The following is a 9,485-nucleotide window of genomic DNA, read 5'->3' as shown; positions in this document are numbered from 1 at the left end:
TGAATCTGCCTCCTCTTACCTCCTAGCCTTGGCATATGCCGTTCCCTATAACTGGAATGCCGTTCTCACTCTCCTTCCCCTGGCTAACTTCTGTTCAACTCCAAGAACCAACTCATGCCCTGGCCAGTGTTGCTCCATTGATTGGCATGTCATCCCGTACACCAAGAGGTGTCAGGTTCAATTTCCGGTCAGGGCACATACTCAGGTTGCAGGTTCAAACCCTGGTTGGGGCGCAGGCAAGAGGCAGCTGATCGATGTTTCTCTCACATCCATGTTTTTGTTTTTTTTTTTCTCTCTCTCTCTCCCTAAAAAAAAAAATCAATTTAAAAAAGTGCCAACTCACATATCTTAGGCTTTCATAAATATCCAGTTTATGCACTTATGCATCAACATACACAGCTGGAGTGAGTACCTATGTACGTACAACCTCCATGGGTGGTGCTGAGTATGCAAAGGGGAGAGGGTACAATTGTTGCCCTCAAGAGCTCCTTGTCCAGTAGAGATTCAAACACGTCAATCAATCAAAACAATACAATGTGCCCTGGCCAGTTTGGCTCAGTGGATAGAGCGTCGGCTTGTGGACCAAAGGGTCCTGAGTTTGATTCCGGTCAAGGGCCTGTACTCGCAGGCTCCTCCCCGGCCTGGGCCCTGGTCAGGGCTCGTGCAGGAGGCAACCAATCGATGTGCTTCTTTCACATCAATGTTTCTCTCTGTCTTTCCCTCTCTCTTCCACTCTCCCTAAAAATCAATAGAAAAAAAATATGCTCGGGTGAGGATTAACAAAATAGTAAAATAAAATAAAAATATAAAAAACTTATTTGAATAAGTTCAATGCCTCCTCCTATGTTCTCCCAGCTCAATAAATGGCACCTCCGTCCACCTAGGCATCTAGGTGAGAAATGAGACCATCATCTCTCCCACCCTGATATCCAAACATAAAACCGGCTGGCTTGACTTACCTCAAGGTTTCTGAATCCTGTCGCTTGCTCTGTTCCCAGGATACCAATGTCGTAATGCCAGCCTTTCGCACCCCTTGCCTACGCTATTGCAGCAACTTCCTGACTTTTCCTAACCCTACCCTTGCCCCCTCAAATGCATCTCTCAAAAATGCAAAGCTGCCCTTATGCAACCCCCGTGGTCCCTGAGATCAAAAGATGCTCAGTGACCGGGCCCCATCTAGCCTCCCCAGCAGCATCTTTCTCTCCAAGCTGTCTTTCTGCATACAGTTTGCTCTTTGCCACATGTATGCTTTTGTTCATGCTGTCCTCTCTGAGTTTAATGTCCCTTTAACTTTGGAATAACTATTTCTCCTTTATTTTTTTAAAAATTGATTTTGGAGAGGGAGAGAGCTTTGTTGTTCCACTTATTTATGCACTGATTGGTTGCTTCTTATATGTGCCCTGACGGGGGATCTAACCCGCAACCTTGACGTATCAGGATGATGCTCTGATCAACTAAGCTACCTGGCCAGGACAGAACTATTTTCCCTTTAACACTCAAGAATTTCCCGGGACTGGGTCTGTGTCCCAGCACACTGTATTGGTATTGTTGTTTGTTTTGCAGCCCCAGGCCGGGGAGGAGCCTGCAACCAAGGCACATGCCCTTGACCAGATGCCCTTGACCAGAATCGAACCCGGGACCCTTTGGTCCACAGGCCGATGCTCTATCCACTGAGCCAACCCGGCCAGGAAGGAAGGAAGGAGATTTCCTCTCCCCCTCCTCCTCCTCCTCCTCCTCCTCCTCCTCCTCCTCCTCCTCCTCCTCCTCCTCCTCCTTCTTCTTATTCTTCTTCTTCTTCTTCTTCTTCTCTCTCTCTTCTCCCCCGCCCTCTCTCTCCTCTCTCTCCCTGGGGGAAACTATGTCTTGCTGTCTCCCCATACATACAACTGAAGCCTTAAGAAGAGACCGAGCCCCTCAGCTGAGGAGCTCATGGGTCCCTGACCTGCAGAAACTATGAGATAATGAATGTTCGTTGTTCTGAGATGCTAAGTTTTGGGGTTACTTTGTTATGCCGAAGCCAAGGGAGGAAAGATTTTCAAGAGAGAGATACTGGCCCTGGTCAGTGGAGTTAAAAACTGCACATAAAGACAAAAAAATTGTCCTTCGATTTGGCAAAGGTCATTAACAAGCTGGGTTCCAGTAGTTTCAGTGAGCTGAGACTCCAGTGAGGGGTGAAGGCTGGGGCTGGTGAGCAGGAGCGCTCTGCAGACATTTGTGGTTTCTGCCTGCCCGGCATGACATCTCCCCGGTTTTCCTGTGAGCAGCCACCCATCGCCCACCCATAGATACTATTCCATCAGACTGTCCATCCGGGTGCCCAGCTGTCCACAGGCCAAGGGGAGGCCACATGACTCAAGCTGCACCAATTGGAAGCTCTCCCTGGAATTTGAATCATGAGCTTACGTGGCAGGAGGCCGGGACCTGGTTAGAGCTGATTCATGTGGCAGCCAGGACCCTGAGGAAACGGCCATTCCTTCCTGCTGTCTCCATCCCTGCACAGTCCTGGTTCCAGGCCTCCCCAAAGCCTGATTCTTCAGCGTCTCCTTCCATTGTGGGTGCCATCCTCATGACCTTCTAATCAATTCCTTGCCCCCTTAAATTAGCAAGAGTCAGTCTCTGTTGCTTGCAGCCAAAGTACGCTAACTCATACTTGCTTTACAAAAATTTTGGATGAAATGAGTAGGGAAACAAAGGACAGACACGGAGTAAATGGAGGTAGAGGTTTTTTGGTAGTTTTGAAGGTGGTAAAATTTTGGATAATTTATAGGCTGAGAAGGAAGGACTGTTGAAACAGAAAAGGGAAGAATGATGGAGTAATATGCTAGGAGTCCTGATGGGGTGAGTGTTGGGGAGGTTGAACTAAACAGAGCCTGGAGAAGTGACATAAATCTGGGTGTAGGTTTCACTAGAAAGTTGAAGAAAGTTGATTAAGCCGAAACCGGTTTGGCTCAGTGGATAGAGCGTCGGCCTGCGGACTCAAGGGTCCCAGGTTCGATTCCGGTCAAGGGCATGTACCTTGGTTGCGGGCACATCCCCAGTAGGGGGTGTGCAAGAGGCAGCTGATCGATGTTTCTCTCTCATCGATGTTTCTAACTCTCTATCCCTCTGTCTTCCTCTCTGTAAAAAATCAATAAAATATATTAAAAAAAAAAAAAGAAAGTTGATTAAGCTACATTTATTAGCCTTAACTTAATTTGTTGGGACTGAAAGGGTGGGATTGGAGGATATTCATGGCAGAGTAGTGACTGAGGAGGCTGACCAAAAAGTTGAAGTGGCCCTAACTGGTTTGGCTCAGTGGATAGAGCGTCGGCCTGTGGACTGGAGGGTCCCAGGTTCGATTCCAGTCAAGGACATGTACCTTTGTTGCAGGCACGTCCCCAGTGGGGGGTGTGCAGGAGGCGGCTGATCGATGTTTCTCTCCCATTGATGTTTCTGACTCTCTCTCCCTCTCCCTTCCTCTCTGCAAAAAAATCAATAAAATATTTTTTTTTTTAAAAAAAGAAGAAGTTGAAGTGGTTCCCACATGCACCTCTTTGCCAATCTCAACCACATGGGCCCAGGTTAGGGATGTGGTGACGGATGAGGCAGAAGGTCAGGGTGGAAGGGAATCCAGGAAGTGCTGGTCACTTTCCATTTGCCTTTGCAGGCCCACCCTCCACCCTACTCTGCCCATACGGACTGCATCATCCAGGCTCCCTCGCCCTCCGACTACTCTGTGGGTCACCCCGGGAAGCACCAGCAGCACATCAGAGTGGGAGAAGAAAGCATCATTCAGGGTATTTCTCTCCTCCTCCCAGCTCTGTGTCAGCACCGTGGTTCTAGCGGCAGCTGTACCCTCCGCAACTCCAGTGCCACTCAGGAATGTCCCAGGGCTCTCACCGGTCTCCAGTAATACCACCATGTCCTTTCCTGACCCAGGCAGACCTAAGGATGGTCACAGCTTCCTGCTGCCTTCATCTCCCTTGTTGATTTGCTCAATTCTGCCCACACCTCTGCAAATAGCCCCTTCATTAGATTATCTTCAAAATCCCCGCTCTGGTGCCCTGTTTCCTGATGGACCCTGGCTATTAGGAGCTAGCAAGAGAGATCAGATGGTCCAATATGAGGCTCTGGCTGCGCAGGGAGGGAGAGAAGCCAGGAGGGGCCTGGCTGCCTGGCAGAAAACAGAGGGATCAAGGGGGTGGAGCGCTCTCTGAGTTGAGGCTACAGGTGTGAAGGCATCGAGGGCCTGCCAGGCCTGGAAGGCAGGTGCTGGGATCAGAGTGTAGGAAGACACAGAAGACAGTACTGGGCTGTAGTTAAAACCAGGGCTTTTAAAATATATATACTAGTATTTATTTTTATTTATTGATTTCAGAGAGAGGCAGAAACATCAATTTGTAGTTTCAATCATTTATGCATTCACTGGTTGATTCTTGTATGTGCCCTGACCCGGGATACTGGGATATTGGGATGACACTCCAACCAACTGAGCTACCCAGCCAAGGCAAAACCAGGGCTTTTTTTTTTTTTTAATATATTTTATTGATATTTTACAAGAGAGGAAGAGAGTTAGAAACATCGATGAGAGAAAAACATCAATCAGCTGCCTCCTGCACACCCTCCACTGGGGATGTGCCTGCAACCAAGGCACATGCCCTTGACTGGAATCAAACCTGGGACCCTTGAGTCTGCAGGCCGGTGCCCTATCCACTGAGCCAAACCGGTTAGGGCAAAACCAGGGCTTTTTAATTTGGGACCCAAAGAGTCCTGTGTTAGAATCCTGACTCTGCTCCTTTGCCAAATGTTTCATCCAGGGAAGTGACTTCACCTTCATGAGTGTGTATCCTCACCTTTAAAATGGGGATATTAATACCCACCTTACAGGTCTTGTGAGGGGTAAACACATGTAACCCATTTGGCATAGCGCCTGGCATTTGCTATGAGTGCTCAGTGAGTGTTTGCTATGTGTGATGCACTCCCAGGTAATGACTAAGACCAAGGTGTGGTCATGAGAGTGGATGGCTGGAGTGGGATGGAGGTTAGCAGAGATGAGGTAGAAAGAGACTGAGAGGCTAGATCTCTGGGTGGATGAACCATCACAGGAGATTAAGAATCCCAGTAGCTGCCCTAGCTGGTTTGGCTCAGTGGATAGAGCATCAGCCTGTGGACTGACTGGTCCCAGGTTCCATTCCAGTCAAGGGCACATGCCCGGGTTGTGGACTCGATCCCCCAGCAGGGGGCGTGCAGGAGGCAGCCAATCAATGATTCTCTCTCATCATTGATGTTTCTTTCTCTCCCTCTCCCTTCCTCTCTGAAATCAATTAAAAAAAAAAAAAAAAAGAACAGAATCCCAGTAGGGGCAGGATGGCAGGGGCGCTAGAGTGAGGAGGCGCTAGAGTCTTCAGGAATGAGGGGAAGGGACCAGGGAGCCAACAGATGTCAGTGAGGAAGTGGGACGGAGGGTGGTAAACCTGAGGACATAAGGCTCAAGGAAGCTAGGTTCTATGAAGTCAGATTAGAGTCGGGGTCTGCCTCGTCTGATTTCCCACTGCCCTTGGTATGTCCCTTTGAGATGCCCGCAGTGATCATGTCCTGTTCTATGACAACTTGTCAATGGAGGGAGTGGGTCTGGCCCCTCCTGTAGTAGCTAGAATAGACGTATACCTTGGTAAAAGGATTGTTGAATGACTTGGGGGTGAGGGGAGGAGAAAAGGACTGGGTGACATTTAGCCAAGTGGTAGAGCCAGGATTCTCACACAGGACTCTTTGGGTCCCAAATGAAAAAGATCTGGTTCTCATCACAACCCAGTACTGTCTCCTGTGTTTGAAATCCAATATCCTACACCCTGATCCCAGCACCTGCCTTCCAGGCCTGGCAGGCCCTCGATGCCTTCACACCTGTAGCCTCAACTCAGAGAGAGCTCCACCCCCTTGATCCCTCTGTTTTCTGCCAGGCAGCCAGGCCCCTCCTGGCTTCTCTCCCTCCCTGCGCAGCCAGAGCCTCATATTGGACCATCTTATTTACCACTGGTTTTATTCCATTTATATCTCTGTATTGTCTTTACTTTTAATAACCTAATGCTTAAAAAACACCTCTTATTCACTTTAAATAAATGTTTTCTGCAATCTTCACACATGCCATTTCACCTAGAATATTGTCTACCCAAAGATCTCTTACTCCTCATTCAAGAATGAGCAGAGTCTGGCTGGCGTGGCTCAGTGGTTAAGTGACGACCTATGAACCAGGAGGTCATGGTTCGATTCCTGGTCAGGGCACATGCCCAGGTTGCGGGCTTGATCCCCAGTGGGAGGTGTGCAGGAGGCAGCTAATCAATGATTCTCATCATTTATGTTTCTATCTCTTTCCCTTCTTCTCTGAAATCAATAACAATATTTTTTTTAAAAGAATGAGCAGAAATTGCCTACCTGGTGTGGCTCAGTGGTTGAATATTGACACATGGACCAGGAGATAACGATTCTATTCCGGGTCAGGGCACATGCCCGGGTTTTGGCTCAGTCCCTAGTAGGGGGGTATGTTGGAGGCAGCTGAATGATGATTTTCCCTCATCATTGATGTTTCTTTCTCTCTCTCCCTTACCTTTCCTCTCTCTGAAATCAATGTCTTATAAAATGAGAAATTAATCATCAGGGTACATATGAACCTACCGGTCAGGGTACATATAAGAATCAACCAATGAATGTATAAATAAGTGAAACAACAAAGTTGATGTTTCTCTTTCTCTCTTCCTCTGTCTAAAATCAATAAAGTTTTTTTAATTTTTTTTTTTTACAAAGAAAGAAATGATGGCCCTGGCTGGTTTGGCTCAGTGGATTGAGCGTCAGCCTGCAGACTGAAGGGTTCCGGGTTCGATTCCGGTCAAGGGCACATGCCCAGGTTGTGGGCTCGGTCCCCAGTGGGGGGCGTGCAGGAGGCAGCCGATCAATGATTCTCTCTCTCCCTTTCCCTTCCTCTGAAATCAATATATATATATATTAAAGATGTCTTAGTGATGCTGCTGGTGGTGGTATTAATTTTTAATAGAATGAACAGGGCACTTCTCAGTCCATGAAGCCTTCTTGGGTCCCTTCACTTAGTGTCCTCAGGCTCCTCCAGCCTCTGCTGCTTGTGCAGTCACTGACCACTCTGGGCTGTAACTCAGTGTCCCAGTCTGGCTCACCCACAAGAACAGAAGCCAGAGCACAGTCTGGAGTCCTCTCAGGGTCCCCAGCAGAGACCAGCCCAGGGCCTGGCCCTCAGGAGGCCTTAGGGACCTGTGCTCCCATGACCCAGACACAATGGGCCTGCCCCATGTTTCCACCTTATGTTGTCATCACCAGAACCATGTCTGTCTGCCAGCATGTGCCAGCAGATGACTGCAAATGCTACGAGGGGGGCTGACTGCATTGCCACTTACCTTTGACTCTGCCATCTCTCTCACATCCCACTCAGGAGTGGTCCCTAGGTTTAAGCGAGGTTCTCTCCCTGGAATGTCCCCTCTCTGTAATTCGGGTGAACTGCTCATTTTTCAAGAGCCAGCTGCAGGCTCCTCTCCTCTGTGAAACCATGGCCCGCCTTCCTCTGGGCTCCCACAGTCCCCTATTTCCCTGGGCGGCAGCCTGTTTAGGCCCTGCCCCACAAATCTTTCTCCACTTCTGAAGCTCTTTGATCTCCCTGGGTTGTCCTTAAGACCTGGGTCTGACCCATTTCCAGGCTCAGGGATCTGTTGGGACACACACACCCAGTGTTCCACAACGCCTGGGTTCAGGGAGGCCTTGAAGGCAGGAAACATTGCCTTAAGGTTCCTGCCACTGGCATGCACTGTGCCTGTGCACGGCTCCCAGGGCCTCAAAGTTAGGATCCCAGCCCACCGGTATGGCTTAGTGGTTGTGCTTTGACCCATGATCCAGGAGGTCCAGTCAGGGCACATGCCCAGGTTGTGGGCTCAATGCCCAGTAGGGGCTTGCAACCAATGATTCTCTCTCATCATTGATGTTTCTATCCCTCTCCTTTCCTCTCTGAAATTAAAAAAATATATATTTCAGCCGAAACCTGTTTGGCTCAGTGGATAGAGCGTCGGCCTGCAGACTGAAGGGTCCCAGGTTCAATTCTGGTCAAGGGCATGTACCTTGGTTCCGGGCACATCCCCAGTAGGGGGTGTGCAAGAGGCAGCTGATCGATGTTTCTCTCTCATCGATGTTTCTAACTCTCTATCCCTCTCTCTTCCTCTCTGTAAAAAATCAATAAAATATATATTTTTAAAAAAATACGTATTTCAAGTTAGGATCCCTTACTTCCCACATGTATGCATGTGCCAGCGAGCAGCATGAAACCATGGAAAGGGAACTTAAAGGAGATGGGGCGAGTGGGAGGGGCTAAGGAATAGCGCTGGGCTGAGGCAGGTGGAGGGACTTGCCACGTGGAACGAAAGTGGAGGACAAGCCTCAGTCTAGTCCTGTGAGGGGCCTGGTGGGGCCCATCACTCACTAGGGGTGAAGAGACAGGCACCATGGCCGGAGGGAGAGGCGGAACCTGGAACTTAGCCCAGCCAACAGGCAGCAGTTCCCATCCTTAAGTACAGAATGTTCCAGGTAAAGTTTGAAACCCAAATCTGGGAAGGTCCTCAAAAGCCAAGGAGAGTCCCACAGCTCAAGTGAAGGACAAAGCGCAGAAGCTCCGGTCTCCCTCCCCACCCTAACTTGGTCCTCTAGGGGAGAGCTACTTCCCATCTCAGTGCTGCTTTATCCCAGGCAAGTCACTTCCCCTCTGAGCCCATTTACTGTCAAAGTGGTATCAAATCCCTACTTCACACAGGGGACTATTAAATAGATCTTAAGTAGGTGCCCAGTAGACCTTAGCTCCCTCCCAGAGAGGGTGCAGGGACAGTCGGGTCACACAGCAGGTCTTGGATAGGACTCAACTCCTAAACTTGCCACTTGATCCTCTGTACAACACAGGTCAAGGGTCCAGGACAGGTCCCCAGGTATGGGCAGGCCCATCCCTTCCCCCAGCAAAGGCCAGCAATCGGAGTCCCTCCCCACCCTACCCCCAGCTTCCAGTCCTGGTTCCTTCCCCAGCAGGAAGGAAAACCCGGGGTATTGTGTAAGAAACTTGAGTTCCTAAGCCCATAAACAAAGGATGGGGCAAGAGCAGGAGGCCACAACCTCCTGAGGCCACAGGGTGGCAGGAAGGTGTTTGACCTCAGGAAGAGGAAGAACAGAGATCCACATTTGAGGAGGTGACTGTTTAGGTGTGATAGGTAGGGAACCACCTGGAGAGGGGTTCTAGGCAGAGAAGCCTGGCTGCTGATCTGTTTGGTTTCCCAACCTCTGAGCTCCATCAGCCTTGCAGATGGCTGGCCTATGTCACTGAACAAGTTAAAAACACACTCCCAAGGAGCAAAGTATGTGTGAATGGGACTGGGAGAGTTTGTGACTCCAAGGCAGTATTTTGACAGATAAGGAAACTGAGGCCCAAAGCGGACAGAAAGCCTGTGGTGGCAACT

The sequence above is a fragment of the Cnephaeus nilssonii genome (genome assembly GCF_951640355.1).
Source record: "Cnephaeus nilssonii genome assembly, chromosome: 20".
Lineage (NCBI taxonomy): Eukaryota > Metazoa > Chordata > Mammalia > Chiroptera > Vespertilionidae > Cnephaeus > Cnephaeus nilssonii.
The sequence above is the reverse complement of the archived record's forward strand: the minus strand, read 5'-3'. Positions refer to the sequence as shown.